We start from the raw sequence: 17,715 nt of genomic DNA, 5'->3' as shown, positions 1-17,715 counted from the left end.
AAGTCTCAACAGTCTAACAAGACAAAAATAAAAAATATAAAAATGTCCTAATTCTGCAAAAACTTAAAAAAATTCAGTGTTTCCTTTGGGGTTGAGTTTTAATTTTGTTATTTTCTTTCTTTGTTTCTCTCTCTCTCTCTCTCTCCTCTTTCTTTCTTTCTTTCTTTCTTTCTTTCTTTCTTTCTTTCTTTCTTTCTTTCTTTCTTTCTTTCTTTCTTTCTTATAAAATAATGAGGTGAGGCATCTGAGGCCCACGTGTCCACCCTCTCCTAGCAGGGTCCAGAAGAGACCCCACTGGCCCACACCTTCAAGTGGACAGTCCTTGTCCTCCAGCCAGCCAGGCTCGCCCCCAGGGCAGCATGTACCTTGTACCGTGCACGCGCCCAGCGCAGGCTCTGTAGTCCTAGGGCTCTGCGGCCAGCCGTTGGGGAGGTTTTCATCCCCTTTGTTTTTGATCCTCTGCGCTTGCCCGCTCCGCCCCTGTCTCCGCCCCAGCCCAGCGCTGGCCCTGTTCTTCTTACAGGAAGGTGGCGGCCTGAGGCCCCACAGGCTGCAGTGCCCAGATGAACTCCAGCGACCCAGGCTGTCCCATGGCCTCGCTCTATGTGGGGGACCTGCACCCTGATGTGACCGAGGCGATGCTCTATGAGAAGTTCAGCTCCGTTGGGCCCATCCTTTCCATCCGGGTATACAGGGATGTGATCACACGCCGCTCCCTGGGCTATGCTTCCGTGAACTTTGAGCATCCTGCTGATGCAGAGCGCGCTTTGGACACCATGAATTTTGATGTCATCAAAGGCAAGCCGGTCCGCATCATGTGGTCTCAGCGTGATCCATCACTTCGCAGGAGTGGAGTAGGCAATGTATTCATTAAAAATTTGAACAAGACCATTGATAATAAAGCACTGTGTGATACATTCTCTGCTTTTGGCAATATCCTTTCCTGCAAGGTGGTTTGCGATGAGAATGGCTCCAAAGGCCATGGATTTGTACATTTTGAGACAGAGGAGGCAGCGGAAAGAGCCATCGAGAAAATGAACGGGATGCTTCTGAATGACCGCAAAGTGTTTGTTGGACGGTTTAAGTCTCGGAAAGAACGAGAAGCAGAGCTTGGAACGAGGACCAAGGAGTTTACCAACGTTTACATCAAGAACTTTGGGGACCGCATGGATGATGAGACCCTGAATGGTCTCTTCGGCAGGTTTGGACAGGTCCTCAGTGTGAAAGTCATGACCGACGAAGCTGGGAAATCTAAAGGATTCGGGTTTGTCAGCTTTGAAAGGCACGAAGATGCGCAGAAAGCAGTGGATGAAATGAATGGAAAGGAACTCAATGGAAAACACATTTATGTTGGTCGAGCTCAGAAAAAAGTGGACCGCCACCTCGAACTCAAGCGCAAATTTGAACAGGTGACGCAGGATACGAGCATCAGACACCAGGGCATTAACCTTTATGTGAAAAATCTTGATGATGGTATTGATGATGAACGTCTCCAGAAAGAATTTTCTCCGTTTGGAACAATCACTAGTACAAAGGTTATGACAGAGGGTGGTCGTAGTAAAGGATTCGGTTTTGTGTGTTTCTCCTCCCCGGAAGAAGCCACAAAAGCTGTTTCAGAAATGAATGGGAGAATTGTGGCCACGAAACCACTTTATGTCGCTTTAGCCCAGCGCAAAGAGGAGCGTCAGGCTCACCTCACTAACCAATATATTCAAAGATTGGCAAGCGTACGATCTGGGCCGACCCCTGTTATCCACCCCTACCAACCAGCGCTTTCTGGTTATTCTGTGGCCGCTGTCCCACAGACTCAGAACTGTGTTCCATGCTGCCCTAGCCAAATTGCTCAACCAAGGCCAAGTGCTCACTGGACTGCTCAGGGTTCCCGGCCTCATCCATTCCCTGATGTGCCTGGTGCTATCCACCCAGCTGTTCCTAGATCATCATTTACTACCATAAGACCAAGTTCTTCACATGTTCCTCAAGTCATGGCAGCACATCGTGTTACTAACACATCAGCACAGACAACAGGTCAACGTCCTGCCCCAGCGTCTTCAGCTGCAACTACTACTCCCGTTCGCTCGATTCCACATTTTAAGTATGCCGCCGGAGTCTGTAACTCCCAGCAGCATCTTAATGCCCAGCTGGTGCAACAGCCGGTTGTTCACATGCAGGGTCAGGAACCTCGGACTGCTTCCATGTTAGTAACTGCTCCTCAAGAGCAAAAGCAAATGTTGGATGAAAGGCTATTTCCTCTCATCCAAGCTATGCACCCGACTTTGGCTGGTAAGATCACGGGCATGTTGCTGGAGATTGATAACTCAGAACCACTTCATGTGCTCGAGTCTCCAGAGTCTCTGTGTTCTAGGGCTGAGGAAGCTGTGGCCGTACTCCAAACTCACCAAGCTAAAGAGGCTGCCCAGAAAGCTGTTGGCAGTACCTCTGGTGTCCCAACTATTTAAACTGATCAGAGACCTCAAAACAGAAACTCACACTTTGCAGAAGAAAAATATCTAAACATTGAAAAAAAACCATAAATATTATTTAAAAAAATAGTAAAATATAAAATAAATAAAAAAGGAAAGGAAACTTTGAACTTTATGTACTGAGCAAATGTCAGGTCTAGTATCTAAGCCTACCCTGATTTAAAAACAGCAACCCCTCCCCATCAACAGAAATAGTAGAATCTACAAACCAATGCTTTGTAGACCCCAGAAAAAGCATTTTCAGCAAAGTAGAAACATTTAGAGCATCCTTTTAATTTTGTAATTCTTTATTGTTGAATAGCTCAAAATGTTAGTTCTAATAGCAGAATTGATAACTGAGCAAGGAAACATAATTTGAATTATAAAATTCTTTAATAAAAACTTACACAGTGGAAAAAATCAGATGTTATTTAGGTAGGGATAATGTGCTCTATCATTTTCTTTGTATTACTCTATATTAAATTATATATTAGAATAAAGAACAACTAGATGACTTAGTCTTGTGCCAAATAATATGTATTAGGGTGGGGGACAGTTAATTTGCATACTGATGGTATAAGATCCCAAGTTGGCTGGACTTTGTCTTAATCTTTCACGGAATGCAAATTATTCATTTTATGACCCCCAGGGCCCCAGGCTTGCTTCCTGTTAGGTGGAAAATACAATTGTGGAAACTGAGACAACAGGAGACAAAGACACAGGAGGACATAGCCAAGAGCCCTCTACCTCTTTAAGTTCCACTGGTGGGAGGAGGGAGGCACAGAAGAACCTCTCTCTTTTTATCCAGCAATGAGGCTGGAACAGATGCTTAAATGGTAGGCATAGAGTAGAAATTTAAATGAGATTAAGAGAACACAAGAAAAAGAACAGTTTTGAGTAGCAGATCACAGATATAGAAGCTGTTTAGAACTGGCTGCAGATATAGTCCGAATAAGCCATGTTCATATACACATCCACCAAGCCAATGTGTAACTCACTAACTCCATCACCATTTGCCTGGAACCAGCATTGGTGCTGGAAACAAATGTTATCTATACAACAGTGACATGGTCCCTGTAGGAGAAATCACTCCAGGGTAGTATATGGGAAGACCCAGAGGAATGTTGAGCTGAGGATCTAGGCTAGAGTCTCTAGATGGGAGTGGAGGAAGGGAAGAAGGAAAGAAAAAAGAGAGGAAGGGAGGGAGAGCAATAGCAAGAGAAAGCAAGACAGAGAGAGAGAGAGGAGAGAGAGAGAGAGAGAGAGAGAGAGAGAGAGAGAGAGAGAGAGAGAGAGGAGAGAAAAGAGAATGAGAGACAGAAAAGAGGAGAGGAGAGGAGAGAGAGACAGAGGAGAGAGAGAAAAGCGACAGAGAATGAGAGACAGAAAGGAGAGGAGAGGGGAGAGAGGGAGAGAGAGAGAGAGAGAGAGAGAGAGAGAGAGAGAGAGAGAGAGAAAAGAGATAGAGAATGAGAGACAGAAAAGAGGAGAGGGGAGAGAGGGAGAGAGAGAGGAGAGAGAGAGAAAAGAGACAGAGAAAGAGGAGAGGAGAGAGAGAGAGAGAGAGAGAGAAGAAACAGAGAATGAGAGACAGAAAGGAGAGGAGAGGAGAGGAGAGGAGAGGAGAGGAGAGGAGAGGAGAGGAGAGGAGAGGAGAAGAGAGGAGAGAGAGAATGGGAATACAAGTGAAGTAAGGATGTCAGGAAATGAAGGCCAGGAGTTCCCCTGAACTGCTGAACTTCCATTTTGTATTTCCCAAGAGTTCCTGGACCTTTGTAGGGGCTTTTCCAAGAGTCTATCTTCTGATACCCTTGCTTTAAAGCCTACTAGGGTCATAGAACATGGTAACAGGACATTGGCTGTGTATCAGAAGGTGACTCTGTGCCTCATAGCAATCCTGGTGTGATACAATGAAATATCGAACTGGCTTCTTTTCTGGGCCATAGTGGGTGCTCAGCATACAATAGCTACCATTCTGCTTTTGGAGAGCCTTCCTCACTTATCATTTGATGCTGAAACATCCATATTCAGACTTTACTCAAGATATTATTCTTAGAGATACTGTTTTTAAATGAGGGTAATGTCTTCACTGAAGGTTGCTAAATGGCAGATTTGCAGGGTGACTCCTTTTTAAAAAGAAGACATCCAAGCAGACCCTGGTTGTCCCTGAGACATTGATCTGCCAACAGGATCCTGCTTACAGTTTCACCTGCTCTCCCTGCCTTTGCCTTTGCTGTCTTATCACTCCCCAGTGGCCTTACTGTCTCCCAAGTTCATCCCCAAAGCTGTCCCCTAGACTCAAGAAATGTTTCATCATTAAGACTTTAAACAGACTTGAAATTAGCAAACACGGTTTGAAAAAAAAAATGCTACTCATCAATTCAAAACAAAACCCAAACTAGTTTTAAAAATACAAGAGGCTAAAAAGGTCTAGGATCTGGTTCCTAGCGAAAGTAGTTAAAAGGACAGAAATGTCCCCAGGTATCATGGGTTTGGACGTAGGTGCTGGTAGAGAAATGACTGGCATCTTTTAGAACCGAGATGAATTGCTGGGTATAAAATAATGATCCCACGTCAACTGCCAAACATGAAGGTAATCGACAGCTTCAGAGGTGATCGTAAGCATAGTTCCTTCACATTCCCCTTCATAGCAGCCAGTGGATTTAGAGGAGAAAGCAGACAACTACCATTCCTGGAGGAGAGACACTGAGAAGAAGTAGGTAGGGAGGAGACAAAACACAAATGCAAAACAGATGTTCATTCAGTCTACAAGTATTTCGCGCCATTGCAGTAATAACGACTGAGTGCACAGCCCCTGGTGCTCATCAGCTGGGGGCGGCTCTTCTGAAGGCATGCAAGACGGGGATAACGCACACATCTCAGGAGCACTTGTCTTTTAGGGGAGCTGGCTGAAGACTTTGCTGTACCTATGAGAAACAGCATTTAGCCGTTACTGTTATTTGCATTCTTACTTGTTAGCTTTCTGTATACTTTCTATATACTTGGGGTGAGGGAATACAAGTTATAGAATTCAGCTCTTATCTGACAACCCACCGAAGGACCAAATGATGCCTTTGGGGATTTGAATATTTTAAAAGTTACAGGGATACGTGAGGCTATATAAAATTGCCCAGAAACCAGAATTCTAGAAAAACCCTCACAAGTATCAGTGTTTTACATAAAACACGGGGGCAGATAGCTCTCTTATATATATATAATATACTCTGGTAGATGCATTGCCTTCCTCAACTAGACGGTGGGAGAAGGCAAGAGATGCTGAGCAGAGAAGGCTGCAGTGCACAGAACTCCCCACCTTCTGGTTATCTGATGACGTTGCCCAGATTTGTGAACTTTCATTTGTGTCTGTTTCTGGAACTGTTTTAGGGTGGACATAATTAAGTACATAGACTTAGAATGACAAAGTCTGTTTCCCGTCTTTAATATTAGCTTCTCAAGCAACAAACAAGCTGTTCTGGTCAGACACATCTTAGTAGTGCATTGAATCCCCTCACATTATTGCTAGGAAACAATTTACAAAATCCAATCTAATTAGGTAGAAAAGCAAGTTTACAGAAAAGCCTTGTCTATCTATGCCATGATCCCAGGCTATCTTGCAGTGGTAGCTAGCCAAATTTTTATCAGGCATCAGAAGGTTGCAAATGGACAAATTTGCAAGCTGACTCCTGCCTAGAGCACCTGTTTAGCTAAGCAGACTGATAAGTGACAAGGGACTTTAGCCTCATCCCTACCAGAACACCTGGAGCACAGCCGGAGGGAAATCCTATCACTCTTTTTCCAGTGTTCCAGAGGATGCTGCACCTGTTGTTGACACATCTGGAGCGCCAGCTTCCCCATCCTCTCCCACACTCTTGGAGTAGTCATGGCATTTTAAAGCCAAAGGAGAGATAGCCCTAGCAGGCAAAGGAAAATACATCCAGCAGGATTAATCTCAAACTCAGTCAGAGTGGTCAGACATATTACAATATTCCCAGGTAGTACCAGCTACTTATGACCTACACTGCCAAGTATGAGTGACAGGCTAAGAAGAAAGTTAAAATCCTGTCTGTCTCTTTTCTCATTGTATGTATGGGTTGTGTTTCTTGGCTTCCCTTTAAAAAAAAATCTCTGAAGCTAGAATAATGTAGCTTTCCAACAACCCTGCTACTTCAAGTCTGTTTTGGAGAATTTCTTTCCTTGACTTGACCTTGACTTTGAGAACCTAACAGAGTATAATGGCTAAGAAGAGGATGTTGAGCATAACCCAGGTTCCATCTATGTCTCAACAGCTGGATGACACAACGTCTGGGAGACTTATCTCCTTGTGTTTTAAGGCACAGGGGGCAGTACATTGGCTTCATGGGGTCTGTTTACAGAGAGATCATGGTAGCATGTTCCCTGAAGTCCATCAACACCAGGAATCTAAATGCTCACCAAATGGTGGCACTTTTGGCCATTAAAAAGAGAGAGAGAGAGAGAGAGAGAGAGAGAGAGAGAGAGAGAGAGAGAGAGTCTTATCTGTAGAGCAGTTGGAACATTTGTTTAAGGTGATAGGCATTCATTTCTGCTGTTTAGGAATGTGGTAACTGGACATGCAAACGTTTCTTCTTTGGAGTGCTTTGTAAAGTAATGAGTTACCGAAAGTGCTTCTCACAAGGGAAATGAAAGTCTGCAAAAATTTAGACCGTCATTCAGATTTGAAAGAACTTCTTTTTCAGAAAACTGGTATTTGAAAAGGTGGGTCAAAATGATTGGCAGGCAGACTATTCACAGGATATACTAGAAGAAAACCATAGTTTCTGATAGCCTGTGTCATCTCACAAACATTGACCATCAGATCAGAAATGAGGGCTGATCCTGGATTTCCTCTCTGTTTAGAAAAGCAACAGTTGTAAGGGCCAAAGGAGGTTGCTCCTCAACCTTTCACTCTGAAGAGAGACCTCAGCTTACTAGCACACTCTTGACTGACACTGCTAAGCACTGCCCACACTCCTGGTAGGAGGGGATTAACAGATGTCTCTGGGATGGGTGTTGGCTCTTTCTCCTTCATGAGGACCCATAGTGTGCAGGAAATGACTGAGGCATAGCAGCAGCCTGGAAAACACAGTGGTAAGTTAACACTGAAATGCATTGCCAAACCTTTGCTTGCAAACTCTTAAATTATCAAGGCCTCCAAGAGCTTTGGTTTATGTATAGGTCTTGATAGATAGTCATCACTGAGAAGCTCATTTTAAAATGAGAATTTTAAAAACTTAAACATCACAGCAAACATTGCCAATATAAGTAGTATTTAACAATATTTAAGAACAATCATAAGAAATAACAAAATTGGTGTTTCTTTACACTTTTCAGCTTTATTGATATTATTATGATTATTAATTATCATTATTATTATTATAGAAATTGAACTCAAGGTTTGCATACTAAGCAAACATCCTATTCATAGCATGAATTGTACAAATTTTTATTTTATTTTATTAGTAGAAAATAGGGGAGTTTTTGTATTTGCTTCTGATATAGTATGTTGCAACCACATATATCAAAACTTCTGGAAGACTCCATCTTATGTTAGTGAATAGTGAAGAAAAGTCAGTAGTATCACAGCATTATAAAAATAGTCTTGATCTCAAAGATTCTCTGAAAAGGTTTTCTTTGTCTCTCACATTTTGAAACAATTTAGAATAATGACCTTTTAAACTCCCAACTGTGGCGAGTGACCTGAAGTACTGATGTAGAAAAAGCACCAAGCCAGAAAATGGGAGCATCAGGACCAGGAATTGTGCGTGTACAACACTGCAAAAACATTGCTTTGCATAATAAAACTGTACTCAAGGAGGGAAGAAGAAGACAGCTGGAGACCAGACATCCGTGGGGCAAGTATAAGTTGTGTTCTCAGAGGAAACTGGACAAATGCCTGTGATTTGAGACATCATAGGTCATGGCTTCTCTACCTCTCTCATCTTCCTTCTTCAGGACAGCACATCATGCCCAGTGATGCTAGGATGCTGTAGTAGTTCCATCTCTTCTTGAAGTATCGAGGCATGGTGGCTCAGAACATAAACTTTTTATGCATACAGACCTAGGTTCAAATGGATCTGCCACTTAGGAGCTGTGTGGTTGGGAAAAGATTAAGCTTGTTGACTCTCAGAATTTTAACAGGTCTGATTGGTCAGGAGCTGCTATAAATAACTATTTTCTCAAAATCTTCTAAAGTAGTGGTTCTCAACCTTCCTAATGCTGTGACCGTTTCATGCAGTTCCTCATGTTGTGGTGACCCCCAACCATAAGATTATTTTTGTTGCTACTTGATAACTATAATATTGCTACTGTTTATGAATCACAATAGAAACATCTATGTTTTCTAATAGTCTTAGGTGAGCCCCCGTGAAAGGGTCAATCAACCCTTTATAGGGTTGCGTCCCACAGGTTAAGAACCACTGCTCTACCGAAAGGTGTAATCTGTTTCTTCATCCTTGTATTGGACTGGACCCATGCTTTGGTCACTGTTGTGGCAGAAGTGGCTTTGTGTGGCTTCTGAGCAGTTTTGGGGACCCTGATGCTTCTGCTTGCCTTTGTGGTCCCCTGTGATCCAGGGTTGAAAAAATATTAAGATAAAAGTCCTAATGGATTGAGTGGCTCAGCTGTCACTTCCAGGCCCTGCCAGGCCTTCTTAGTCTATGTGGCTAAGCCTCCAGGCAAAGAGCTTAGGTGAGGAGAACAGTAGAGCCTCACTCTCACACAGAGCAGGGAGAAAAGAGCCTCCGACAACTCTTAGGGGGGTTTCTCAGGTGACTGATTTGTTCTCATTTATGGGCATCTCACTTGATGCCCCTGTTTGTAACCCAGCCATCATTAATTGATACCATTCTAGGGAATGTCTGAGAGCTTGGAGAAATATTGGTGTGCTGGAGGCAAAGCACAAGAACCCATACTAGGAAAAAGAATCTTCACTGTCCTCAATTTACAAAACTACTCAAGATTTCCCAGCTGATAAAAAGGTGATATGTTATCTCCCTCTGTAATTGAGCCTCTCTTTCAGATCCCCTTAATGATTTAAATATACCAGCCAGCATTTGTTGGCAAAAGGACGCCGTGTTTTAAGCTGAGCAAGAAAATAGGGAGCCTCTGGGAAATTAGAACCAAGAAGCAAAGGAAACACCGGACTTAACTAAACTCAAACCTTCTGTGAGTCCTCAAAATGGCATCACTATCCAATATTGAAAATGCTTAATATTATGTCATTTTGGGTGGGTCTAGAATAGGACTACATTTTTGACAATGTTTTTCCCAGGGTCATATCCAGCAAAAACAGCCCAAGGATAAGACCTGCAAGCTATGTCTACATAATGCATTCATAAAAGTGCATCAGTGTTCTGGAAGGGGAAGGGAAAAAGGACAGAGTCTGCTCAATGTGAGACTTAAAGCCTTTTAAAGTTGTTTTGGTTCTGTTTGTTGGGAAGAGGAGGGCTGGAGCAAACCACTTATGGAAATCTGAAATTCATTCAGCAATGGTGTAATTTTTTTCCCCTCAGGTCAGAATTATGTGACCCAAAATATATTTTTAAACAACCAAGTAGTAACACATCTCTGTTCCCAACTGTATTTGCTTCCTAGTCACAGTTAGAATAACATCTCCATCCTGGTGGCAAAACAAAAAAGAACTTAATATTGCCAGAAAATAACCATCCTGTCGATCACCAGAGAATTCTGACTCTGCAAAAAGCACACGTGAAATCACTCACCAGGCTGAGAGGCAAAAAAATGTCAGCCTGGGAGAATTTAATCATGAAGGTATTTCCTCCTGCAGATTTCCAACAGCCAGCATGCAGAGAATGGGCTGAGACACATCTGCATGGCATGTGTGGGTCTTCACACAGTGACATCATAAGGCAGATCCAAAGCACATCTGTATGGCTCTGCAGATAAGTGACCAGACTTCTAAATAGGATCAAAGTTGGGTTCAAGCGGCTAACCATGGATAATTGCTCCTTGGAAAAGAAAGGACAGATGTCAAAAACACAGGTTTTGTTTTGTTTGTTTTTTGTTTTTAGAAAGCAAAGACAAGACAAATATCAAAACACAGGCATTCAGTTTTGAAGAATGAGAGGTGAACAGAAGATTAAGTTGCTTCATGGCCTCTTTGCATGAGTCTGTATATCTGAGAGTAAGTGTATGTATAATTTGTGTGTGTGTGTGTGTGTGTGTGTGTGTGTGTGTGTGTGTTCATATCATTGTTTCTGTCCATATTTATATCCACCTGACACATTATATTATTTTTCCAGCTTGAAGACTATAATTCTTTTACTTTGAAGTGCCTTGTTACTTATTTCAAAACTCCATACAGTATTCATTGTGTTCAGAATCAGAAAGACACTTCAAGTGTCACCGTGGACAGAGTTAAGCATTGAGAGCTACAGGTTTAAATGTTGTCTTGGTCACTTTCTATTGCTGTGAAGACACCATGACCAAAGCACTTTGGAAAAGAAAATGTTGATTGGGTCTCACAGTTCCCCAGTTCCTGACAGTTTGGAATCCATCATCGTTGTGGCAGGGAACATGGCAGCAGGCAGGCAGAAGTGGCATTGGAAGGGTAGCAAAAAGCTCACATCCTAGTCTTCAAATGTGAGGCTGAAGTGGAAACTTCTTGTTTCTTTGGGAAGTCAGTTATCTCAAATGATGTCTTGCTAGGGCACACAGGTGAAAGGATATTTTGCTATAGCAGACATATGACAGGATACATGATGAAGTGATATAAAGATGATCCCACAGGCAGTGGGCACTCAAGCATTGGTTTGCTTTGCTCTACCTCAACATTTTCTGCTAATGACACACATTTATTGGTTTGTCTTACATTGTGTTGCTGAGCTCTGTTTTTGGTAATGTCATTGATAGAAACTCACCAAAGAACTTCTCAGGAGGTTCCTGTAGCACCTTGCTGCTTCTGTGGCCTCGGGCTGATTAGTGAGCCTTACAGTTGCTTTGAGATTGAACTGTGGCTGATGGTTTGTGTGTGGTGTCTGCATGTGGAAAGGAGTTAACGGCAGCTGCTGGTTCATATTTAGTGTTTGCTGCAGGACTGAACTGCAGATATCCTGACGATGAAGATTAGACTCGCCCCCAAAGAACTATTACTAAACAGGTCTACTTCCCCCATGTTCTAATAACTTTTCTCTTCCACTACCTCTGGTGGGTAGTGAGGAGAGGTTGAATGCTTATTAAAGTAGGTTAGAAGAAATATATGCCTACAGGAAGCATAGAAAAAGAGAGAGCTAACTGGGAATGGCATGGGCTTTTGAAATCTCAACATGCACCCTAGTGATATACCTCCTTCAGCAAGGCCACACCTCCCCTTGATGGCTGTGTATCACTCTTCCATACCTCCTACTCTGCTTCCAAATTCATCCTCTCTAAGGATGCTCCACACTCCTTTTTCATGGCCTGTGATGCCTTTTCTCTGGGCGTTAATATGACAATTTCACCTTATCAACCCAATCCAGCCCAACCTCTGGGAAGTTGCCTCCTCTCTATGGCTTCTTGTTCTGTCAGCTTTCTTGCTTACTTACATTGAATGTTTCTATTATGGCCTGAAATTATTTTTTTTTTATAAGGTTGCTTATGTATTCCCTATCTTCTCTGTGAGAAATTGAGGACCTCAGACTAATGATACTGACTTTCTCATTCAATGCTGGGTTCCTTGTACACGGAAGTATCTGGTTTGCATTTCACAAGAATTATTCCCACTGACCTGTAGATAACTGATTGGAGGAGGACATAATTAGAATGAAAGAGGGTGGTGCAAGGGCTGAGGGGATGGATGATGGTATTTGCTGTGACCAAGTTGAGGGTGGTGGAGTTAGAGCAACGGGAGAAGAGCAGGGAGGCACAAGCAACAAGACTTGACACTTGGTGGAAAGTGAAATATCCTCAAGCTAGTTTGAAAGTTTCCCCATTCAAAGTAAATTCCTCACACAGGCTCCTTCCTCCAAAATGTTATGTGACCAGTAACCTCAGTTTCTTATGCAACTTACCTGCTACTGGTCGCAGATGATTACTGATGGACTGATGCATGGCACATATTAACAAATAGGTTATGAGAAGGGCCATTACATCTTGGGTTCCTAGAACGATGGTTAGCACTATTTCTATCCACTCTCAAAAATGTCCTAGTACAGATCATAAGTCATATGATCTCCCCGGGTACTTATGGAAGTCAGTAGCCCCTGAAATTGAAAGGCATTCTGACAAGCAGGAGTGCCTAGTGCTGAGTGGAGGCCAAGTTGATGAAAATCTAAGCTCTATACATGCATTAGTGCTAGATAAACAGAGAGCAGGCAATGCCCCACATGGCAGAGTCTGTTTGTCAGGAAGGCTTGTTGCTTTCTGCGGAGTTAGAAAGCAACTCTCTGGGGGCAGTGAAGCAGAAAGACCCCAGTTATTCCTGCTGGCTTCTTCACTGCGAGTCATTGAGCCCTTGTCTTCCTCATCATTCATGAGGTTACATGACAAAAATGGCATCTCTGTTGACAGAAATGTCACATGAGTCATACAGAGACTCTGCAAAGACTTATGTAGTACATGGCATCTGCAATCAGTAGCCATGCAGTTCTGCTTAATTGTCACAGCTTCCCAGCTTGCATTGGAATGTCTCAAAGAAGTTACCAAGAAAGTGAACATCTTGATCTCATGCTGAATTCCTGAGCTCAGAGCTGGGGACCACGGCATGTCATGCTCCTCATAACTTGGAACAGGAATACCAAACTGACAAAGTGTCTCTCATGCCCACCCCATGCTTAAATCCTTTGTGTTGAAGACACTTCAACCTTAGAAATTAGAGAGTGGTTATTATGAATGATATTAATTTTAAATCATAGTGGCTAAATAATGTTTTTGAAATCACCACCAATTTTCATGGTTTTAAATCTTTCAATTAAATCACATACTGTAACTATTTCTGTGCCTCCCCCCAATAGCTGATGAAAAATAGGTATTAATCCAATTTAATGGATGTATCGATTGTTTATGCTTCAGAGAAGCACAATGAAAAGATTTTGGCAATGCTCAAAGAGAAATTAGTCTTCTGAAGGATTTAATTTAACAGATTACTGATTATGACTCCACCAGGCAATTCCTTAGTAGAAAAGATAAGGTGATTTTGGGATTCGACTGATGCTGCAGCACAGGTCTAGGGTTTTAGTTAATGACACATTGTTTTAATTAATTGGGAAAACGCAATTTAGGCCTCCCAAATTTAGTATAGAATTTATTACATGTGATTAGCTTCCTATAAAATATTGCTGTTGCTCTCTTTTTCCACCCTGTTTCCACTGTCAGCAAGAGGCTCTCAGAACTGACTGGATGAAAAGCTGTAGTTCTTTTAGAGAAAGAACTACATGGTCCACCCCCCACCCCACCCCCAGCATTCCTTGTATAAGGGTATTCTCTGACCAAGAGTTGATTCTCTGGAATGCAGAAAATCTGAATGAAAACCAAGTTTAAAATTTGCCAGCTCAATGGTTCAGCTTTAGATACCAAGAAAAGCAGTTTTATTACATCCCTACTGAAGACGATACAACTTCTATTAAAAATATAAAATGGAACATATAGACATTATCTCTGTAAAGATATCACACACACACACACACACACACACACACAAAGGAAACAAGAGACAAAAGGAAAGTGAGCCTTGCAAAAGTTCCCAGATATAGAAAACCAAGAAAAATATTGTACTATGTGGAAGGTTTACCAAAGTGTCACTGGAGAGAGAAATACTAATGCTTTCTGCTCTTTCTCTACTCCCTTTCCTCCCCTCACCCCTGAAATTAAAACTCAAAGCAGAACAAGGCTTCCTGGCTGGGCTATGAGGAATGCTATTCGCTGTTCTTCATTTTTTTCCCTGACCTGATTAGTCAGACTGTCTTTACAAAGATTAGTTTTCAATCTGTCCACGGCCAGAGAAGAAGGCCTCCAAATTAAAGCTACATCGATTGTTTGTGGCTCCAAGAGAGGCCCATTAAAAAAAAATTCAATGATGCTAAAAGAAATGTTGGTCTTCTGAAAAGATTTAATTTAATGAATGTTTTGGTAAAGCTTGTAGTTTGGAAACTTGTCAAAAATATGCTTAAAATTCTGCATGCAAGTTTGGCTGCCTCAATATTTTCAGTGGTAAGGGCTTCATCAACTGGTCTTAGTGCAAAAAAAGCTTGGACTCTAGATTTTGGAATCGTTGGAGCCATCAGGAATCTCAATAGAACTGTGGTTCTGGCTTAAATATAAGGCAAGTTGTTTATTTCCCTGGCTTAGCCTTAAAACAAGTGGTGTCCTTCACAGCTTCCCCAAGTGCTCTTCCCATGTCGTTTCTTCTCTCTGCCTCTACTTTGAAAGCCACACTAAAAAAAAAAAAGTAAGAGAAGGTTTCCACAGGCATTGATTTAAAAAAAAAGAAAGGAAGAAAGAAAGAACAAGGAAAGAAAGAAAAAAAAGAAGAGAAGAGAAAAGAAAAATCTATTTGGCTGGCATTAATCAGATGAGAGTCTGTGCAGAGCTGTTGATGGCCAAGCTTTTCTTCACTCATTGTCAGTAAGGTTCTAATGCTACAGCTCAGATAGAAAACAGGTAACAGATTAGATACCTATTCATCCCATATTATATTTACATAGTATGTCTTTAGAAGACACTTCTGTATTTAAAGCAGAGGAAGGATCATTTTAGAAGACTCTTAAGTTTGAAGCCTTATTCCATTTTGAGCATGGCTGGTATAATCACATGCTATCTTACTCCTAACAGCAGCGTGAGCAGAGGTCGCACCTCCCTGAGTGAGGAGCAGTGTTGAACAAAGTGGAATAACTCTGACGTCAGTTTGTGGCCGCCATTTATGCCATGCAGCAAAGGCATCATTAAATGACATGCTCCTCCTACTTAAAGTGCTGACTTCTCATTTTTCTCAAGCTCATGTCTTTTTTTCTCCACTTGCTTCCTGCTTCATTTTGTTCATGTTTATGTGAATTTCTCACAGAGCATTGTATGTATATTCCTCCTTCCTTTCCTTTCCTTCTTCAGCTCCTCATGTGACCCTTCCTCTTCCTTCCAAGTTCATGACCTCTTTTATAATTATTCTCTCTCTCTCTCTCTCTCTCTCTCTCTCTCTCTCTCTCTCTCTCTCTCTTATACACACACACACACACACACACACACACACACACACACATAGGACTTACCAAGTCCATTTGGTGTTGCTTATTTGTACATATACATCTAGGGCTGACCACTTGAGATTTGTCAATGTATATGAGAGTTTACTCATGTAACCGTCGTATCGTTTCTTAAATATACCTGTATGAGTTTGAACCTGGGGGCCATATTTTTTTCTCAAATTACCAGGTGAATCACTGTAAATTCTTAGACCTAGGTTAAGCCCGCAAAAGTGTTTTCTATTTTAAATGATACCTTATTTCATTTACTGAAAGAAAATGATTGAAACAATAGTTAAGATTTATCAGAGAAGATAGAAATGAACAACTTGAAGAAAACTAAACCGGTAAAGGCTGAGGTCAATCTGATCACTGGGGACATTTAGAACCTGGAGTCAGTCTCTTTTTTCATTTCTGCAACTAGATAATTCACAAAAAGCAACTTAAGGAGGAAAGATTTATTTTAGGTCACAGTTTAGAGGAAGACAGTCCACCATTGAGGGGAATGTGTGATATCAGGAATAGGAAGTAATTGCTCAGATTGTAGTCTTGGTCAGAAAGGAGAGAGAGATGAATGCTGCTGCTGTTCAGCTTTCATTGTTCTTTCTCCTTTGTATTCACTCTGAACTTCAAGCCAACAAGACAGCTCTGACCACATTCAGAATAGGTCTTCCCACCCCAGCTAAACATGTATAGAAACATTCCCTCAGACGCAGCCAGAGGTAAACCTAAATTTGGTCAAGTTGACAATGAAGACTAGCTACCAAGAATCTTACTGTTGTAATGATGAACAGAGACTTCCTGGTAGGTCTGTAACAGTTCTGTGGGGGAGCTGGAGGAGTGCTGAATGAATGTGGAAAGAGTAGATGAAGTCCTGCCTGTATATGTTGATACGGTCATGTGAAGGATCCTCAGACCCATGAGAATGACACAGTCCCCTATCCCAAGGGTAAGGCTCAGAGTAATGGCAAACATTTCTTTGGTCAGAATTATTTGAAACTGATAAAGTTTTGGGTTTGGGGCAGGAAAAAAATGCTTGTGGTATCACACTTTAATTCAGATTGAACACGTGACCAGTGTTCCATCTGGGTTTTGTTGTCTATCACAGCCCTATCTAGAACTTTAGTGTATTTACAGCACAGGGGTGGAGTTAGCTGGTTTTAGGTTGCTTGTTAGTACCACTCCATCATAGTGTGCATAGCCCACCCGAGCCTAGCTTTTCTGTATATGCCCTTATACTTTGTCCTTTCCCTCACCACTCTAGATAGATTTCTAGGATCTCCCCAAGTAGGACAGTCATAGATCAAAACAAAACAAAACAAAACAAAACAATCTATGATAGAAATTGGAGATGAGATTCAGCAAATGCCAGACATGCTGAGGAACTTTTCTCATTTTCTTGAAATTTCCAAACCTGAGGTAATTTATAGCAGTTCACTAAAAACTTCTGGGGAGGTGGAAGTCAACCTGATGAAGGAAAAAGTGGGATAGAGAGAAAGGTGCCTGGGCTCTTGGAACTTCTAGAAGATCTAATCCACTCAACATTATATCTAAGATGGCTCCTGTTACCCCAGTAATACAGCAAAAAGGAACTGAGGGCAGGGCGGTGCCCCGTCCCCATCTTCATGGAAGTCATCACAGGTGAAGATGCTCCCCCCAATATACTCTTTGTGAGCTACCTCATTAGGCAGGGCTTTCATTGGAGCACAGTGTGGTGAGATGTGATTGGCCAAGGACTTATGGGCTTGGGATTGACTCACTGAACATAAGCTTATGGGCTGGATACTGACTGGTCTCTGGAGTTGGATTTTCTGGAATTCATCACATGACACCATTGCCTCTTACCCCATATCCTCAGTTCTAATTCCACAAAACTTATTGTAGTTTTTGTTAAAGTCCTTAAACATCCACTTATATACAAATGTGTCATAATTACACAATAAATTTGCATATATACATGCAAATATGTATACACAAATATTTCCCTTTATGTGGTTTACAGAGACCAAAGACAGGACATGTAAACATTTGTAGTGAATACAGTCGAATTCAATCTTAGTACAATG

General features: G+C 41.9%; 1 pseudogene across 1 annotated transcript; it reads left to right on the top strand.

Moving 5' to 3' along the window:
• The first annotated feature begins 397 nt into the window (after nt 1-397).
• LOC117719961 (polyadenylate-binding protein 1 pseudogene) lies at nt 398-2,924 on the top strand (annotated as a pseudogene). The gene has a single exon (XR_013103750.1). The product of XR_013103750.1 is annotated as a polyadenylate-binding protein 1 pseudogene (transcript).
• The last annotated feature ends 14,791 nt before the right edge of the window (nt 2,925-17,715 follow it).

The sequence above is a fragment of the Arvicanthis niloticus genome, chromosome 14 (assembly GCF_011762505.2).
Source record: "Arvicanthis niloticus isolate mArvNil1 chromosome 14, mArvNil1.pat.X, whole genome shotgun sequence".
NCBI lineage: Eukaryota > Metazoa > Chordata > Mammalia > Rodentia > Muridae > Arvicanthis > Arvicanthis niloticus.
Note: the sequence above shows the minus strand (reverse complement) of the source record. Positions and strands in the feature narration are given on the sequence as shown.